Source organism: Bufo gargarizans, chromosome 2 (genome assembly GCF_014858855.1).
Source record: "Bufo gargarizans isolate SCDJY-AF-19 chromosome 2, ASM1485885v1, whole genome shotgun sequence".
Lineage (NCBI taxonomy): Eukaryota > Metazoa > Chordata > Amphibia > Anura > Bufonidae > Bufo > Bufo gargarizans.
Genome location: NC_058081.1, coordinates 698563145 through 698584473, shown reverse-complemented (window position 1 = coordinate 698584473; position 21329 = coordinate 698563145).

The window sequence follows — 21329 nt, the reverse complement described above, 5'->3', positions numbered from 1 at the left end:
GTACCCACGTGGACAGGAGGTGTCTGTGTAAACTGTACCAAGCTGACCTTACCTGCTCCTCTGGAGGGCGTAACTTCACGCTGTGGTAACCCGTGACCATACTCAAGCGGGCACGAGGCGTGGTATTCGTCACACCCTGATGCGCCCGTTACTCTGGAACAGGGTAAATCTGGACTCATCAGACCACATCACCTTCTTCCATTGCTCCAGAGTCCAATCTTTAGGCTCCCTAGCAAATTGAAGCCTTTTTTCTGGTTTCCTCACTGATTAGTGGTTTTCTTACGGCTACACAGCTGTTCAGTCCCAATCCATAGAGTTCCCTTCACATTGTGCGTGTGGAAATGCTCTTACTTTCACTATTAAACATAGCCCTGAGTTCTACTGTTGTTTTTCTTCGATTTGATTTCACCAAACGTTTAAGTGATCGCAGATCACCATCATTCAGGATTTATTTCCCGCCACATTTCTTCCTCGAATACGATGGGTCCCCACTATCCTTCTAGTTTTTAATAATGCGTTGGACAGTTCTTAACCCAATGTTAGTAGTTTCTGCAATCTCCTTAGATGTTTTCTCTGCTTGATCCATGCCAATGATTTGACCCTTCTCAAACAGACTAACATCTTTTCCACGACTACGAGATGTGTCTTTCGACATGGTTGTTTAATAAATGAGAAGCAACTCATTGCACCAGTCGGGGTTAAATAACTTATTGTCAGCTGAAAGATAATCGCCCATGCAGTAATTATCCAATAGGAGGCTCATAACTATTTTCTTAGTTAAATCCAGGTGGCGACTTTTTTTTGGATAGGCAGCGTAGCTTCTGATGAGAACAGTTCTCTGGTGTTTGAACAACTCAAACATACAAACCGGATTCCAAAAAAGTTGGGACACTATACAAATAGTGAATAAAAACTGAATGCAATGATGTGGAGGCGCCAACTTCTAATATTTTATTCAGAATAGAACATAAATCACGGAACAAAAGTTTAAACTGAGAAAATGTACGATTTTAAGGGAAAAATATGTTGAATCAGAATTTCATGGTGTCAACAAATCCCAAAAAAGTTGGGACAAGGCCATTTTCACCACTGTGTGGCATCTCCGCTTCTTCTTACAACACTCAACAGACGTCTGGGGACCGAGGAGACCAGTTTCTCAAGTTTAGAAATAGGAATGCTCTCCCATTCTTGTCTAATACAGGCCTCTAACTGTTCCATCGTCTTGGGCCTTCTTTGTTGCACCTTCCTCTTTATGATGCGCCAAATGTTCTCTACAGGTGACAGATCTGGACTGCAGACCGGCCATTTCAGTGCCCGGATCCTTCTCCTACGCAGCCATGATGTTGTGACTGATGCAGAATGTGGTCTGGCATTATCTTGTTGAAAAATGCAGGGTCTTCCCTGAAAGAGATGACGTCTGGATGGGAGCAGATGTTGTTCTAGAACCTGAATATATTTTTCTGCATTGATGGTGCCTTTCCAGACATGCAAGCTGCCCATGCCACACGCACTCATGCAACCCCATACCATCAGAGATGCAGGCTTCTGAACTGAGCATTGATAACAACTTGGGTTGTCCTTGTCCTCTTTGGTCCGGATGACATGGCGTCCCAGATTTCCAAAAAGAACTTTGAATCGTGACTCGTCTGACCACAGAACAGTCTTCCATTTTGCCACACTCCATTGTAAATGATCCCTGGCCCAGTGAAGACGCCTGAGCTTGTGGATCTTGCTTAGAAATGGCTTCTTCTTTGCACTGTAGAGTTTCAGCTGGCAGCAGCGGATGGCACGGTGGATTGTGGTCACTGACAATGGTTTCTGGAAGTATTCCTGAGCCCATTCTGGGATTTCCTTTACAGTAGCATTCCTGTTTGTGGTGCAGCGTCGTTTAAGGGCCCGGAGATCACGGGCGTCCAGTATGGTTTTACGGCCTTGACCCTTACGCACAGAGATTGTTCCAGATTCTCTGAATCTTCGGATGATGTTCTGCACAGTTGATGATGATAGATGCAAAGTCTTTGCAATGTTTCGCTGGGTAACACCTTTCTGATATTGCTCCACTATCTTTCTGCGCAACATTGTGGGAATTGGTGATCCTCTACCCATCTTGGCTTCTGAGAGACACGGCCGCTCTGAGAAGCTCTTTTTATACCCAATCATGTTGCCAATTGACCTAATTAGTGTTAATTGCTCTTCCAGCTCTTCGTTATGCTCAAATTTACTTTTTCCAGCCTCTTATTGCTACTTGTCCCAACTTTTTTGGGATTTGTTGACACCGTGAAAATTTGAATCAACGCATTTTTCCTTTAAAATGATACATTTACTCGGATTAAACGTTTGATCCGTCATCTACGTTCTATTACAAGTAACATACTGACATTTGCCATCTCCACATCATTGCATTCAGCTTTTATTCACAATTTGTTTAGTGTCCCAACTTTTTTGGAATCCGGTTTGTACATGTGATGTATGAAGAATACAGAGAAAAACTAATCTGACAATACAGATGAACATCACAGAAAACGCTTCCATCACAATAACAGAGGAGTTCTGTGAACTCAGAGCAAAAACAGAAAGAACACATTATAGAAAAACACATAAAACACATGAAACATTATAAACAGTAAGTGATTTCTCTCCACACTCAGCGCCTCGCTATCGACCATTCACATTCTGCTCGGGCTACAGACGTCACACACAAACAGCTACTCATTGTCACGTCCATTCTTTGTCCAGTCAATGAATGATTTATGGCTGTAACACTGCAACAAAGCCCCCTCTGTATGATATCCATGAAACCTTTATACAGCCACCAAGCTTTCCTGGAGACACATGGACATCACACCAAGAATTACATTAGAGAAAGCTATACTATGATCTCAGCCGCATGTTTCTGGCATTAGTTGCCAACATCGTCTTCAATCTGCGATCAATCAAAATATCAGAACAACAACACGATATTCACTAAATGTGCTGCATAATATGACAAATCCCTCCGTCAGGTAAACACCACGTGGTCTTGACCCCAGTATGATGGGGGAGCACAGATATAAGTAGAACGTCTCCGCTGTCCTTCCTGAGATCCCCTGTGATACTATGAAGGTAATCCAGAATTCAGTAAATGTAGGGAAAATATAACTTTTAATACTACTAGTTTAAAAAAAAAAAAAGGTGACCCTTAGGATAACTCAAAAATAGTAGAATTAGCAAACAAAAACAAAAAAATATGGAAGAGGAGGAACGATGACGTACGGCAGCACAGACAGATCAAAAACCATATGGCCTACCACTCTGTCAGAGGTTCCAGCGTGCATCAATGGTCCAGGAAATTGATGAAAAACTTTCCCTGGGCTAAATGGAGATGCAGTTAGTATGAGACAGGGGTGGGAGTACCTGTCCCTGACAATGGCGTAAAAATGGGGGTGCTACACTGGCCCTGATAGCCTAGCCACTGAGCACCCACCCTGATAAGGGCGACCCCACCTGGAACCTCATCCTAAATAAATTCCCCTAGTTAGCCCTATTCTACTTTTCCCTACATGCATGTTTCGCATTCTGTTAGGAAAAAACTAATCAGGGAAAACACCGGAGAACTGGGCATGAACTAACCAGTACAAGGATGAGTACTGTAGAGCGGCAGTGTGGGTCACAATGGGTTAACTCCGCCCATACCTGCTCATGTATTAAGATAGAACTAAGCAGACGAGTGGCGGCAAATAGAAGTCCCACTCCTCCATTAACAGGGGCCTGATGACTCATGCGGGCAATTAGCAGCCTGGGGGAGACGCGGGTGACGCAGCGGTGACATCACGGTCCTAACTAAGACTACTTTCACACTCACATTTGGTGCAGATCTGTAAGAAACAGTCATGTAATGTGTCTAAGTTTCGTTATCCTGGTAAACTGTGTTAAAATTTAATGTATAATGCTATTCTAGTAATACAGATAAATGTAAATGCCTGCAGTATTCGTTTGGTCAGTAGATGGCAGCATAGGACCAATTTGCATTGAAGTTTGCCATAGAGAAAGTGTATTAATGTGGTAGTGGCTCTTTAAAACAGCAGTTAAGTGTTGAAGTGACACGCCCCTTATGATGTCAGCCTGCCTCAGTGTGAGCAGGAAGAATGAGGAAGAGGGACTGAAACTATAACGGCTGCCATCTTGGCTAGATAGAAAGCAAGTTCTGTGCTGTGTAAGACGTGTGTGGAGATACTAAAGGACGTTCCTGTGCAGCCAAGCTGTGTGAACTTCAGTCTAGAGACGGATGGAGTATAGAGAGACCGTGCATTTAGTGAAGCCAAGTTAAAAAGGACTGTGTGCAGCAGCTAACCTGTGAAGCTGACATTGGGCTGAGTGGATTGCCCCAAACAGTAAAGAGACTCACAGTGCTGTCGAGGTACCGGACAGTCACTGTAAAATTCTGGATTATATCCATCTGGTTTTCCGGCCTGCTGAGGAGGACTTCTTTGTTGCGGATCCTGCGCTGGTTATAAAGGAAAAGGACGACATCGGGCCCCACCGTGCACTTCCACAAACTGTAAGAGGTCCACTTGGACCACTGGGATAAGGGGGGTGCGCATCCGCTTGAAAGTTAGGGTCAGTTAGGGATAGTTCCTGGGACTGCTATTCCTTAGTGTCCGCACCGCGAACACGGACACAGCAAAGGTGGAAATTGTTGTAGTATTTGACTTGAATTGTTCATACTGTTTTATTGTTAACCTGCTTTTATTAATTGATAGTAAATGCAATTTTCTTAATCTTGACTTCTGCGTACGCACTCTTTTCTGGTTGCGGAGTCAAACCACCTGCCTTGCTCTCGGTTCACAAATTGGCGTAGTCGGCAGGATCCGCCTACCAGAATGGACGGCGACGCACCCATTAGGAGGGATGGTGCTGGAGGAAGAATGCCAGCAGGGGCTGTAATGAGTCAGTTAGCAAAGTTTGATGGCAATAATATGTCTGTGAGTGTGTGGGCAGAGCAGATACGAATGGTACAGCGCATGTACCAGACCGCACCAGAAGTACTAGTAGAGCTAGCCATATTGACGTTACAAGGAGATGCTAAGACTACAGTGATATTGCGGCCATTTGAACAAAGACAGACATTTGAGCAAGTTGTCCAGATTCTAGAAACTATTTATGGAGAAACCGCATTGCTGGGGTCCCTGCAGGCACGGTTCTTCCAGAGGGTACAAAAGGAGAATGAAAGTCTCCCTCAGTATGCAAATGCCCTACAAGAACTGCTCCGAGATATTCAAGGGAAGGAAAGAGGGGGCTCACCAGCCTTCTGTAACCCTGATCGGACACTCCGTGACCAGTTTGTTCTGGGGATCCGTGATGGCAGCTTGACTGTTGCTATGCAGGACTTTATACGACGGGAGACTGATGCTAAATTTCATGACGTACAGGTGGAGGCCATCTCACATGCCAATAGTATGGTTCAGAAGCCTCAGACCGCAGTTGGAGTTACATTGTCGCAGGGGGCTAGCTCTGGCCCAGAAACAGTGGAAAAAGGGACAGTTAAAGAGATACTTACAGTAATGCAGAAATTGCAAGAGCAAATGGAACACCTACAAACCAATTGTAATGAGAATTCTATGAGAATTGCAGGCCTCCAGAAAACTAGAGACGAAGGGGTGGGCCGTTCATACCAAGAAGGTCAGCATCACCCACAACCCTACTGGAGGGATGAGGATAGGACCTACCGAAGGGGTCCCAATAATGTAGTACAACTCTCAGGAGAGAACGATGGGGCTTACCGAAGGGGCCCAAACCGATGGCCAGAGCGACGGGAAGTACGCTGCTGGGAGTGTGGACGCGTGGGCCACATTGCTGCTAGATGTCCAGAGCAGCGACAAGCTTATGAGAGACCGCCGTTAAACTGAAATCCCCTGCTGCAGTAGGGCGGGCAGTAGGGGAAACTGAGAAGGAGATTATGAGAGGAGAATGCCCTGAAGAGGATCTGATCGCTGCAAGTCCCATCATACAGATGGAATTGGCAGGTATTCCGGTTACCGGGATGATTGACACGGGTTCCCAAGTAACGACCCTGAGTAGAGACTGTTACGAACGGTATTTTCAGCGACATGTGAAATATGATCCCCATACATTCATACGAGTGGTCGCAGCTAATCAGTTACCAGTACCGGTGGTGGGAGTGGCCTGGATGAATGTCAGATTATGTGGCCAAGATCTAGGCAAGAAAGGCATTGTGGTAGTACAGGAGTCACATGAAGTAAAGGTCCCTGTCATCTTGGGGATGAATGTGTTAAAAGAATTGGATCAGATTCTCTTTGAAAAGAAAGGTCACGGTTATTGGAGAGAAACCACTAGCCATCGGCCTACTCAAACGGCCTTCCAGCGGCTGGTCCGAACATGTGGCTTACAGAAAAGTTCAGATGCACAGTGTCCTCTTGCTCGAATTTCGGTCCCTCTGCATACAAAAGTTACGTTGCCACCCAGACGGGAGATGATAGTGTCCATGCCTGTAGGCACCTGTAGGAAACTAGAGGGCATAGCTGTGTTGATAGAACCACTGCCGACAGCCGGAAGAAGTGTTGATCCGCTAGTAGCCCGTTCCTTGGCAGTAGTCCGCAATGGGAGAGTACCCCTCCGATGTGTGAACACTCAGGATCAGAGTGTAGACCTAGCCCCAGGAAGGCTGCTGGCTAACCTCTATGTGACTCTGGAGGAAGTGAGGAAAGCGACCCCGATGCAGTTGAGGCCGGCTGAACGAGGTGAATGGGCCGTAACCGTGTCTATGGGGGAAGGCGAGAACCCCACCCCTAAATGGAATGGCGGTGCAATTCGAGAACAGATGAAGATAGAGACTTCTTTGTGTTCTCTGGAACAGATTCGGAAGGTAGATGAACTGTTATGGGAAAACCGCACAAACTTTGCATGTCATGCTGAAGATTTTGGATGTACGACAGGGATCTACCATGAGATTCCCACAGGAGACACCCCTCCAATCAGAGAGCGCTACCGACAAATTCCTCCACAGATGTATCAGGAGGTGAAAGAACTGTTGACCCAGATGCTGCAGAATGGGATCATTCAAGAAAGCCAAAGTCCCTGGGCAGCTCCAGTGGTACTAGTAAGGAAGAAAGATGGGTCCATTCGGTTTTGCGTAGACTATCGAAAGTTGAATACCTGCACCGTACGAGATTCCTACCCCTTACCTTGGATTGAGGAGTCCCTTTCAGCACTAGGAAGAGCTCGCTACTTCTCCTCACTAGACCTGGCTAGTGGGTATTGGCAGGTGCCAATGGCCGAGAAAGATAAGGAAAAGACAGCCTTTATCTTGCCCATGGGACTATACAAATTTAACCGGATGCCCTTTGGATTGACAAATGCACCTGGAACGTTTCAACGATTGATGGAGAAATATCTTGGTGACTTCAACTTTGAATTCACTCTCATCTACTTGGATGACATTATAGTGTACTCTGCAACCTTTGAGGACCATCTCCGCCAGTTGGGACAAGTATTTAAACGATTGCGGGAACATGGGCTCAAACTGAAACCCAGTAAATGTCGGTTGTTTCAATCTGAAATTGATTACTTGGGTCATTGTGTATCAGGAGAAGGGGTGAGGCCGTCAAGGGACAAGATAGCGGCTGTTCAAGACTGGCCGACACCGACTACCCTGCGAGAAGTGAGGGCGTTCCTGGGAGTAGCCGGCTATCATCGACGGTTTATTAAGGACTTTGCTAGAGTAGCAGCGCCACTTAATGCTCTCCTACGAGGCACCGCCGGGGGTCCGAAGAACCGGTCCGTGAAATGGGGCCCTGAACAGGAACACGCCTTCCAGGCATTGAAGGATGCTCTTACAACGGCCCCAATCTTGGCGTATGCTGATTACCACTTGCCCTTCCAGCTATATACCGATGCAAGCCTGTATGGTCTCGGAGCGGTGCTATCTCAGTTCCAGGGTGGCCAAGAGCGTGTCATAGCGTATGCCAGCCGATCCTTGCGAGATTCTGAGAGAAACCCTGACAATTATAGTTCATTCAAGTTAGAACTGTTGGCACTGGTATGGGCCATGACTGAGAAATTCTCTGAGTATTTGACTGGAGCTGAAGTCTTAGTACTGACTGACAACAACCCATTGGCTCACCTGGAAAATGCCAAGCTCGGGGCTTTGGAGCAGAGGTGGATAGCCCGAATGTCTAAGTTCAATTACCGCATTAAGTATCGGTCCAAGACGGAGAACCAAAATGCTGATGGACTTTCTAGGGTAACTACCCAGGCCCCCAGCGGAGACGTGGATCATGAGTTGGAGCATGTGGAGATGCCTGACTTCAGCAGATTTTCACAAGCCTTGGTCACTGCTATGCAGTGTGCAGTGGAAGGGACCGAAACGGCTCCTTTCTTTGGCCCCTCACTACAGGAATGGGTGCAAATACAGCAGGCCCATGAGGGGCTGGCGAAAATGATCAAGTGTGTTGAGAAAGGCAAGAAGCCCTGTAAAGAGGAAAGAGAACGACTGACCCGTGAAATGCTATTAGTCCTGAGTCAGTGGGAAAAGTTAGAGATGAAAAATGGAGTACTATGCCGAAAGGTATATCTGCCTTCTGAAATCGACATTTGTTACCAAATCGTAGTGCCTAGTGAACTGGCTCAATCATTGGCTCTTGAGGCTCATAATAAGAATGGACATTTTGGTCATGAGAAGACCTTTCGGTGGCTACAGCGACTGATTTATTGTCCAGCTCTCCGTCAAATGGTCGAAGAAGTATGTCATAGATGTCGAACTTGTGAGATCCATAAGGCAATAGAACAAAGAGCTCCCCTGCAAACCATAGTGACCCAGGAACCTTTAGAGATCGTCATGATAGACTACCCAATGGTGGGCCCATCCAACAGTGGGCTCCAGTACTGCCTCGTAATGGTGGACCACTTCACCAAATTTGCAGTGGTGACCGCCACCAAGGACCAGACCGCTGAGTCAGCAGCTCGAGCCCTATGCCAAGATTTCATCCGAGTGTACGGGTGTCCACAACGCATCCACTCTGACCAAGGGGCTTTCTTTGAGGGACATGTAATGAAAGAAGTTCAACGTATCTACGGGATAAAGAAGTCGCACACGACTCCATACCATCCCCAAGGAAACGGAGCCTGCGAACGATTTAATAGAACTCTGCTACAGATGATGCAGACTTTGGAGGAGGACAAGAAGTTACAGTGGCCTCAGTTCTTGTCTGAGATGGTGTGGGCCTATAACAATCAGGTCCATTCTACAACGGGGTATTCTCCTTATACTCTCCTCTTTGGACGGTCTGGGCGAAGTGTCGGAGAGTTACAGTTAAATGATGTGGATGGGTTCCCTCCAAGAGATCCAGCCTCCTGGGTGCGAGCACACCGGCAGAGACTTGAGACAGTTCATCGATTGGTGCGACAGCGTCTGCAAGAAAATTCTCATCCTGATAAGACCCCGGTGCAAAGGGCACCATTGCAGCCAGGTGACCTGGTGCTGGTACGTGTCAAGAAGCCTCAAGGAAAATTGGAAAGCAGGTGGGAGGCTGTGCCATATCGTGTAGTTGCCCGCAAGTATGCAAATGGGCCTGTGTACGAAGTTCAGAAGGAAGGAACTGATTGTGTCCGAGTACTTCACAGAAATATGTTGCGCCTGTGTCAATCTGAAGAAGCAAATTGTGATGGAACTGATAATGTCAACGAGCTCCCACAGTCCGAGACTGGTGGTGTGGAATGGGCTTACGATGATGAGGATGATTGTTGGCCAATCCCCGCTCCTGAGGATGTTCCACCTGTGACTAGTGTGCCCCCAGCCTGTGCCCCCTATGATGCGGAGTCTGCTGGTCCTTCTCAGCCTATGGCTACAGTACCCCAGAGTATACCAGTGGTTCTCAGACGCACCACTAGACCAAATGCTGGCATTCCCCCTGTTCGGTATGCGCAGGACGAGTTTATTTGGCCTGCCATACAACGGTACATTACCACTCTACATATAAGAGTACAGCCCTCTGGATATTCAGTCATTGGCAGGGACTGCCAATCTTAAAGTGGGGGGGGGGGGGGGGGAATATGTAAGAAACAGTCATGTAATGTGTCTAAGTTTCGTTATCCTGGTAAACTGTGTTAAAATTTTATGTATAATGCTATTCTAGTAATACAGATAAATGTAAGTGCCTGCAGTATTCGTTTGGTCAGTAGATGGCAGCATAGGACCAATTTGCATTGAAGTTTGCCATAGAGAAAGTGTATTAATGTGGTAGTGGCTCTTTAAAACAGCAGTTAAGTGTTGAAGTGACACGCCCCTTATGATGTCAGCCTGCTTCAGTGTGAGCAGGAAGAATGAGGAAGAGGGACGGAAACTATAACGGCTGCCATCTTGGCTAGATAGAAAGCAAGTTCTGTGCTGTGTAAGACGTGTGTGGAGATACTAAAGGACGTTCCTGTGCAGCCAAGCTGTGTGAACTTCAGTCTAGAGACGGATGGAGTATAGAGAGACCGTGCATTTAGTGAAGCCAAGTTAAAAAGGACTGTGTGCAGCAGCTAACCTGTGGAGCTGACATTGGGCTGAGTGGATTGCCCCAAACAGTAAAGAGACTCACAGTGCTGTCGAGGTACCGGACAGTCACTGTAAAATTCTGGATTATATCCATCTGGTTTTCCGGCCTGCTGAGGAGGACTTCTTTGTTGCGGATCCTGCGCAACATCGGGCCCCACCGTGCACTTCCACAAAACTGTAAGAGGTCCACTTGGACCACTGGGATAAGGGGGGTGCGCACCCGCTTGAAAGTTAGGGTCAGTTAGGGATAGTTCCTGGGACTGCTATTCCTTAGTGTCCGCACCGCGAACACGGACACAGCAAAGGTGGAAATTGTTGTATTATTTGACTTGAATTGTTCATACTGTTTTATTGTTAACCTGCTTTTATTAATTGATAGTAAATGCAATTTTCTTAATCTTGACTTCTGCGTACGCACTCTTTTCTGGTTGCGGAGTCATACCACCTGCCTTGCTCTCGGTTCACAGATCCATCATGGATCTGCATAGACGGATCCGTTCAAATAATACAACCGCAAGCATCTGTTCAGAACGGAACAGTTTGTATTATCTTTAACATTGCCAAGAGGAATCCGTCTTGAACATCATTGAAAGTCAATGGAGGACGGATCCGTTTTCTATTGTGCCAGATTGCGTCAGAGAAAAACACAATCTGGCACAAAACAGCAGCATTTTGGTGTCCACCTCTAAAGCGGAATGGAGACGGAACAGAGGCAAACTAAAGCATTCCGAGCAGATCTTTTTTTTGGACAGCTGAGCCCTGAACGAATCGCACAAACGGAAACCAAAACGCCAGTGTGAAAGTAGCCTAATACAAAAGAAAAGGGGGAGGGGGACTGGAGAAAACCTGATTATAATCCATATTTTTTTTGTTTCTGTTTGTTAATTCTACTATTTTTTAGTTATCTTAAGGGTCACCTTTTATTAGAAACTAAGTTACGTTTTCCTTACATTTATTGAATTCTGGATTATCTTCATAGTATAATTGAATCACAGGTGATCTCCCAATTGTCTATTTCATTCTCCTTTTTTTCTTTTGGTTATTGATTATTTGTGGCATAGCGGGTTTCTTGTCTGGTGGCCTAAATATGGAATCATGGCTTAATGAGGCAAAGGAGGTCTTTTCTGCTAAAACCTATATACAAAAGAAATTCACTCCATCATTTAAGAACTGAATAAACTATATAAGAAACATCGAGTGAGTTGGTGGGAGGTCCAAAGACTTGACAACTTCATCAAACACGGGATGGTCCCTAGAGGCCTTAGAATCTCACTCATCCCTGTGAACAGACAGAGGAGTCCTGGGTTCAGCTACCACTAGCTCCCTGCAATTTATGACACTGCTATTGGAAGAGGAGAACATTCATTTAGAAAACCTCAACGGTAAATTGAAGGCCCAAATTGAGGCTAGCAAAACATTCTCCCAAGACCCAGAATTTTCTAATAAGGAGAAACAATTCCAATATTATCTAAGAGAGCGGAAGCATAGACAATTCCACAGGGATTTGATTGAGTTTAAAGGAAATAAGATCTACATACTCTTAAAAGATAAATTATCAGTCAGAGAAGCGGCATCTGATCTCGCCACTACAGAAACCGATTTCTCTGATAGCGAACGTGAACAAGTAGGAGGACCCCTTAAAGATGGGGGGAGAGGAGGTAGAGGTCAAACTACAGGCCCTCCCAATCTTTTTTTAGAACAGGGGATAACTTATCCCCCGAGGAATCAATCAAGTACAAGGGAACAACGGGTCTACAAATAGTCAATCTATCTGACAGAGTACTGAACCCTTTAGAAATGACTGTGTTAAGCAAAGGTCTCTCCTTCATTCCGACACGTCACTGTGACATTTTTACTTGGTTTAAGGACTTACATTTATTGGTCCGAAAGCTCAGATGGCATTTTTCAAAAGTATCGATAAGCGACAGTGCCAGGACCTAGGAATCCCTCTAGATCTATTATCAGATGTTAGACTTTTACAGAGCCTCACCGATGGAGACAGTAGACCCGAGGGTGAAGGCCCATTTACTTAATTACAAAACAAAAGTAAGAAAATGCCCTCATCAGGTGACATATCATGTCTTGATGTCTTTCTCCAGGTTGTGTTGGAAGACTTATCTAGACTTCCTCAAGTTACCTCATCACAAAACTGTACAAAAGAGGAATGGTCGGCAATCACTTCCTTGAGAAATGACTCCTCAATGATAATGAAACCTTCAGACAAGGGGGTAACACAGTTATCATGAACTCTGGCGATTATCAAAAAATGTGTGAACAGCTATGATGGGATAGGGGGATCTATGACATACTTACCTCCAACTCCACCGAACCATATCTGATTGAACTTAGAGATATCCTTCTTGATGCTAAGTCTAGAAGACTCATTTCTAAGGAGGAATTTGACTTCTTATATCCAAGATTCCCAGTAATTGCAACTTTTTACAGTTTACCCAAAATCTATAAGGGCACTAGCCCTTTAAAAGGAAGGTCGATTGTCTCCGGTGTTGGGAGTATTGGACAAAACCTAGGGGTCTATATTGATTGCATCCTCATGTCATTCGTGGTCTAATTGCCGGCTTATACGAGGGACACTATGGACTGCCTCAAAAGATTAGATGGGATTACTATTGATAGACAGTCTATCCTGGGAAGCATCAATGTTGAAGCACTCTATCCATCTATTCCACATGAGGTTGGTCTTTGTGCCGCCAAACACTACTGAGGGGACGACAATTATTTGAGCATAATAATTTTATTCTGAGACTCCTCCAATACTTACTCACCCATAATTTCTTTCTTTTCAACAGGAAACTGTACCACCAGCTCAGGGGCGCAGATATAGGCTGTTATTGTGCTGCATCTTACGCAAATTTGCTCCCAGGCTGGTGGGAGTCAACCATTGTCTCTGTTGACGGGTCATCGTTATGTACCGGGGCCATATCACTATGGGCCGGTACATAGATGACATCTTTAATATCTGGAATGATACTGAATCTGCCCTCTCCAGTTTTGTTGACACACTTAATATCAATTACATCTACGAGTCTAATTCTAAAACCCTTACCTTCTTGGACATACTCATTTCCAGGAAGGGACCACTTCTATTTACAGACAACCGACTTCGACTAACTCAGTTCTGCACTGGAAAAGCAGTCATCCTATCCCCCTTAATAGGGGTATCCCATGTGGACAATACCTGCGCCTTCGTCGTAATTGTTCTGAGAAAACAGACTTTTTCAGACAAGCTAATGACCTCAGGGCTAGGTTTTAATCTCGAGGTTATCCAAACCATACGCTTAGAGCAGTATACCACACAGCACATACTGAATTACTGGTACCTAAGGACAAGACCAGTGTAGATCAAAAGATCCGCCTGATCACCACCTTTGACGGTGCTGCAAATCAGGCCGGAAGGATCCTAAATAGACACTGGCCTATCCTTCTGATGGACCTGACATCAGGGGTGTTATTCATGAGCATCCACAGGTTACATTTAGAAAGGGCAGCAGCCTCAGGGATCTTCTTGTTTTACCTACATTTATTGAATTCCGGATTACCTTCATAGTATTTATTCACTCCTGACATAAACAGTAATGTCTTAGATAATCCCGAGAGAAGATTTATTCCGCTTCACTTTCTGACTGTTTCTTTATTTCGGGTCACTTATAGAAGACCTTTCACCAGTTTGTACGCATCAAAGCCATTTAGAAAAAACAGCTCCCCTTCTCTCTGGGTGTGACGCCCTCAGCTGTGATTGGACAGCGCCACAGCCAGATAGAAGAAACGCCCACGGAGAAAAGCTGATGTCTCCTCCCCGGTGTTCCGATGCTATTAATTAGCATACAGCGCGCCTAAACAGAACGAGGGGCACAGCGGCGCAGTTTCTCAAGTACAAACTGGTAAAAGGTCTGCTTTAATTCCTATTCTCAGTTTAAGACACAGTTTCTCCCATGTCCACATGCATTTTTCAAAACCTTTCATTCAATGTCCCCTTTCCCTTAGTCTCTTTGGATTTTCTATGCAGCCCCCCCCCCCATATTCTAAAAGGGGTTTTCTGAGATTTTAATATTGATGACCTATCCTCAAGATAGGTCATGAATACCAACAGTCCCATTCACTTCTATGGACGTCTCTGTAGTATTCAAGTGTATAGGAACGAGCCGTCCCATTGAAATGACACTGTAATTACACTGATCACTGCTGCAATTTCGATGGAGAGCAGGTAAACAATGAAGGGAAGCTGCGCTCATGTGAAATGCAGCCTTCTCTTAAACCAGCTGATTGGTGGGTATTGGACCCCCGCCGATCTGATCCTGAGGATAGGTCATCAGCATTACAATCCTGGAAAACCCTTTAAGACTGGGGGATGGGCCTTATCTATTTCCAGTCCAGACAGATTAACCCCTGGATAAAGGGAAAGGCATTCTTAAAGGGAACAATCTGATATGTCATAGATACTCCACACAATGCTTGTACCATCTAAGAAGCTTCTAACCCAGTCTCAGCCGAGTTCATCAGTCCATGGTCACTCAAAACTTCATTACATCTGACACACCAAATCTCCAAACTGAAGGTGCTTCAACATCTTCTCACATCCGTCTATCGCTGATTGTTCCTTTACATGTTTCGCTCTACTACATGCTGGAACAAAGGCCGGTACCCCATTTATACCTATTTTACTTTTGCTGGATCTGATTGTCTACACTCTTCTCTGGTTCCCAGGACAGATGACAAGCCTCACAAGAGCTACAATACAGAGAAGACCTGGAGTCTCACCTACAGAGAGCTGCTTTTAGTTGCCAGACCCACTGTCCACACTTGCTGTAACTCCCAGGACATTTAGCAACAGTTCAAAACAGGATTTAAGGTACCAAAATCTCCCCAGGCACATGGCACTTGCAGGGAGATTTTATTCTAAGGCAATCTTAATACAGATTATTCCACTGTCCTGCCCAGACAATTCTCTGCAATGCCCCATACTGGCTCAGGAGCGGTTACCAACTTACCCCTGAATGCACCCTCACTAGCAGCAGAGCCCATGTCCACTGCCACAAACTTCCCAGTACAGATATTTCTACAAAAGAATTGCAAGAGGCCTAATAAGTCCTTGACTGACACCTTTGGACAACAGATATGAGACATCCCAGGCCCTCGCCTACAAAGGACAGTCTTCTGGAATAGGTGCAGGACTTATCAAACAAGCATGGCTGTCAATAACCTTACCTCTGATCAAACACAATCTTTACATTAAACATGTCACAATTGGGGCATGGCCTGAGCATGGAGCTGTGAACATGCACTTTACAGTGCTCCCAGACCCTGGTCCCTCTCTTCTGCCTTTTAAACACAACAACATCGCTCTATCAGATTTTAAGAGGATGGTGAGATGCTCGGGTCGCCGCGGGTCCACATATCTGACTTCGGAACCGCACATCGCAAGGTATTTCTCCCACACTTCGGCTCACCTACCCGAATCCTCCAAAATGGCACCTGCAGAGGAAAAAGTGGCAGCAGCACCCACTCCCCTAAGCCAAGCTCCTTCCCCCAGTTTACCGGCTCCAGCGCAGTCGGCCTCCCTGTCCGGCTGATGGTCCAGCTGCAGTGGTCCCCCGTGTCCATAGGCCGCACTCACCTCCCTTCATAGTATTTATTCACTCCTGACATAAACAGTAATGTCTTAGATAATCCCGAGACAAGATTTATTCCGCTTCACTTTCTGACTGTTTCTTTAATGAAAAGAAAAACAACATCTCTTTATTTCGGGTCACTTAAAGAAGACGAAGACCTTTCACCAGTTGTACGCGTCAAAGCCATTGAGAAAAAAACAGCTCACCTTCTCCCTGGGTGTGACGCGCTCTGCTGTGATTGGACAGTGCCACAGCCAGATAAAAGAAACGCCCATGGAGAAAAACGTCTCCTCGTTCGGGCCGCCGCGGGTCCACATATATGACCTCGGAACTGCACATCGCAAGGTATTTCTCCCACACTTCGGCTCACCTACCCGAATCCTCCAAAATGGCACCTGCAGAGGAAAAAGTGGCAGCAGCACCCACTCCCCTAAGCCAAGCTCCTTCCCCCAGTTTACCGGCTCCAGCGCAGTCGGCCTCCCTGTCCGGCTGATGGTCCAGCTGCAGTGGTCCCCCGCGTCCATAGGCCGCACTCACCTCCCTTGCCTGAGGGCGCAAGAACAGTCGGCCCTCCCCTCCAAGATGGTGACCTCGGGTGCGCAAGAGATAACTGCTCCCGCGCCACAAGATCATACTCAATGCCTTAACATGCCGGAATCATTTCCCCAGGCCCCCCCCCCCCCCCCGCCTCCTGCATCAGCTACCGGAGACCTTCTCTTACAGCTCCTGGAGATCCCACCTGGCTTTAAGCAGATGATGCCACCTCTCTACCTATTCCGGTGAGTGAAATGCCCCATGGCGCCATACCCAGTCCTCACACTTGCACTCTGCCGGCCTCTCCACCTCTCTGCTGTCGCCTGAGACATTGGCCCCACATCCTGGCATCATCCAACTTCCACTAGTGGCACAGCCATGTACACTTTCACCACATGCCCAGGATTATTTACCCGCTGCGAACAGGGATGTTCGGCCCTCCCAGAACTCACATGTAGATCTCCCTTCTACCCCTGCTATTTTTCACTCTCCAGCCGTTTCTGACTCTTCTTACACTCCATCTTCTGCCTCTTCCTCGCCTGGTAGACATTCCAAGCAACCGAAACTAAGAGATATATGGTCGCTACTCGGTACTCTTCCTACTAAGACGGATCTGGAGGCGATTATACAAAGGGTCGAATCTAAGCAAGACCAGGCTACAGCAGAGTTTAAGGATGACCTTCAGACATTTCTACTAAACTGGCTTCACAAGCTCAAGTTTCAACTGAGCTGGATGCTCGTCTCACAAATGTGGAAACAACCATGGCCTCTCAAAGGCTTTAAACAGACATCTGCTTTTACAGCTGGACGACCAAGAAAACAGGGGTCGATGCAATAATATTAAGCTGCGTGGGATTCCCGAGGAGGTCCCCGTCACCGATTTGCGCAAAGCTGTGTCCACTATATTCAATTCTCTTCTCTCCAGGCCTGCGGAGACAGAAATAGAGCTCGATAGAGTTCACAGGGTCCTAGGCCCTAGGCGACCAGAGAACTCAGCTCCTCGTGACGTTCTGTGTAGAGTCCATTTCTTTAGAGAAAAGGAGGAACTTTTGCAAAGGCAGGGCCCTACATTGTTCACTGGATCACAGATTCAAATCCTATCTGATGTGTCTAGAAGAACTTTGCTTATGAGGCCTTCTCTCAAACCTCTCTTGCAAGTTATCATTAATGCTGGGGCCATTCATTGAACCTGATCATCCGTAAGAATGGAACGAATTTTGCCCTACACACCCCGGACCAGGCGGGGGATCTTGGACGGTTCCTGGACATCCAGCCCATCTCACTGTCGGACTGGTTTGATGCTCCGATCTTCTCAACTCCAGCAACTGGGCTCCCACCATGTATGAGAGTCGGATCTCTACGAGACCGTTCCCAAGACTCGCAATATCCAGGACTGGGGACTCCCTCAAAAGTAGCTCCGGGACCTATGGGCAGAGGCGGGCCCCCATCATTCGACCTTTCGTTGTCTGAATATGTCCGGCCCGGGGAAAGGGACGCATCTCAGTTTGCTCTCCTTCACCCCTACTAGGACTGTGAGTCTTGGTTCTCTCATTTTGGGCTTGCCAAGAATCGCATAGTGGAAACCTTCTTCCACAGTTCTGTTTAGTTAAGTTCTAGTTTATTAATTTAGTATATTTTCCTACTACTTATCTTGTTAATTTTTGTCTTACCTGAACTGGATTAGCTGGTTTGGGTCTTTGGCCTTACAGGCATACTTACCTTTCTTTGATTTAAATTTTGTGTACTGTCCACCTATCCTCCTGTTTTTTTCCTTCCCCCCTGTTGTTCCTCTCTCCCACCTTTTGTTCTCTTACAGGCCTTGACTATGTCCAATGATACCTTTGCATCAATCAACTCCAATGGGCTAAATACGCCTGAATAACGCTCCTCTATTCTCCGGCTCCTGTGGTGTAAAAGGGTATAAATTGCCTTCATTCAGGAGACGCATTTTCGCAAAGATGTGATGCCGATTTTTAAATCCCCCAGACACCCCGATGCATACCATAGCTGTTACAACGTATCGAAATCGAGAGGCGTGAGTATCCTCATTGCTAGATCCACCCCCTGGGAATTGTTGGATACTAGCTCTGATGACACTGGCAGGTTTCTGTTTGTCAAAAGTCATATAGCAGGTCAATTGTATACCTTGGCCAATATATAACTCAGGGCCCTGGCAGGAATCCTATCTAAATTGGACAGCTTTGCAGAAGGCACACTTTTGGTCGGAGGAGTTTTAAATGTCGCTTTGGACCCACTTGAGGATGTCTCTAGAGGAATCTCTTATCTAGCTTACTCCTATCTCTGTCACATTAAAAGTCTCCTTCACACTCACCAGCTGGTAGATGTGTGGTGAGCGGTCAACCCAGACGCTAGGGACTTCACTTACTACTCTGCAGGTAGGGACGTTTACTTCAGATTAGATTATTTTCTGCTGAGACACTCGGCAGTTCCACTCATCGCCTCTTCCTTAATTGATCCAATGACATTCTCGGATCATGCCATGCTCCATGTTTCTTTGAAATCCCTCTTTCGTCTCCCAGATCTTGGCAATGGCGTCTGAAGAAATCTCTATTACAAGATTTGGAATTCTCTCAAGAGATTAGCTCGGTTTTATCTCGCAATTTTGAGGAAAATCAAGTTGACAATGCCTCTCCTCTTACGGTGTGGGCTGTGCACAAATGTGTAGTAAGGGGGAGTTCATCAAACATGGAGCTCGGAGTAAGAAAGAGAGGGCGTCTGAAATATCCCAGATTCTGACGGAAATTGCTGATCTAGAGCAGGCACATAAACGTTCCCACGCGCTGACCGTTTGTTCTGCTCTATTAGTGGCCAGGGGTAAACTCAGAGACAAGCTAGATATCCGCACGAAAACCATCCTTACCAGGGGTCAAAGACATTTCTTTGAATATGGTAAAAAATGTGGTAGGTATTTAGCACAATCATTATGGGAACAGAGAGCGAGAAAGTATGTCCCCCGAATTGCCAGGATACAACGCTCTACTCTCTGTCTTCTATCCACCGATGCCAAAAAGGCTTTTGACAGAGTGGAATAGCCTTGGTTATTTGCAGTGTTGAATCATGTGGGCATTGAGGGTTCGATGTTGACATGGATCCGCTCCCTTTATACCTCACCTTCGGCGACCACAAAGGTTAATTATGTGCTCTCGTCCTCCTTCGATATCAGGAATGGGACCCGCCAAGGGTGCTCTCTCTCACCCTTGATTTTCGTCCTTACCCTAGCGGCCTACGCGGACGACTTGATGTTCATTATTACCAAACCCCAGATCACCTTCCCTAACCTAATAGCTGAATTTAAGGCGTTCCACAACCTATCCAACCAGAAATCTGAGGCACTTAACATATCCTTGCCAAACTCCCTTAAAAACTGACCTAGCGACTTCTTTCCCATTCAAATGGACGGCGGGTGCCATCAAATACCTGGGTAAGATGATCCCGAGAGATCTGAAGGAGGTGTACTGCAAGAATTATACCCCTCTTCTGAGTCGGATTAGGGGAGACCTTAAGAGATGGTCTAAAGGTTTATAAACCTGGTTTGGTCGCTGTGCCATCTTCAAAATGAATGTTCTTCTGTGTCTGTTGTACCTCTTTCAGACTCTCCCCATACACATACCAGTTAGTTTATTTGATACTGTACATCGTGACTTTTTCAGATTCATTTGGGCTGGGGGGAACCCGAGACTGGCCAGATCCCTACTCCATGTTCCGAGGGACAAAGGAGGATTAGGGATACCTGATCTCCGGAAATATTACGCTGCTTCTATGCTCCAACGGGTTGTAGATTGGTGTCGACATGCTCCATTCAAACAATGGTTCTCCACTGAACAACTCTCTTCCCAGAGCCCGCTGGCTCTCTTGCCGTGGACTGGAAGGAGAACCCCTACTGCACTCTCCAGTCACCCCATCATTGTGCCAACCTTACTTCAATTACGCAAATATAAACACGTCCCCATGATCTCCCCAACACCTTCTCCTATCCTAGGACATCCAGACTTTCTGGCAGGTTGTCCTGGGGGCCCCTTCATGCAGTGGTGTTTGAGTGGTAGGTGTTGTGCACCTTTCTTTAGAACCTCTGGACAGTGGTTCACGTATACTGAACTGTCGAGGTTGCCTGACCCCTGTGCCCTCGGACCATGGAGATCCAGACAATTACATAATTTCCTTTCCTCTATCTCCTCCTCCCCGGGTCTCGATAGGTCCCTTACGCCCTTTGAAAAAGCATGTATCGGCTCAGGAGTTTACTGTCATTCTCTTTCAGAATTCTATAAAGCACTAGTATTACCTGACTCGGACTTCTGCCGTCCTTTTATTGACAAGTGGATTCAGGATTTGCAAGTTGATATCTCCTCCGACCAATGGTCAAAACTGCTCCAATTGGCTCATAAATCCTCCATTGCCAGTAAGTATCAAGAGGCCATCTACAAAATACTATCTAGATGTTCCGACCCATCTCCAGAAATTGTTTCCGACGACCTCCCCATTATGTTGGCGTTGCGAAGCATCTCATGGCTCGTTGCTTCATATTTTCTGGCAATGTGAAAAAATCAAACGATTCTGGGAATCGGTTCATAAGAGCTATTTTTTCTTTTTCTGTACTGAATACTCTGGGTTTTTTA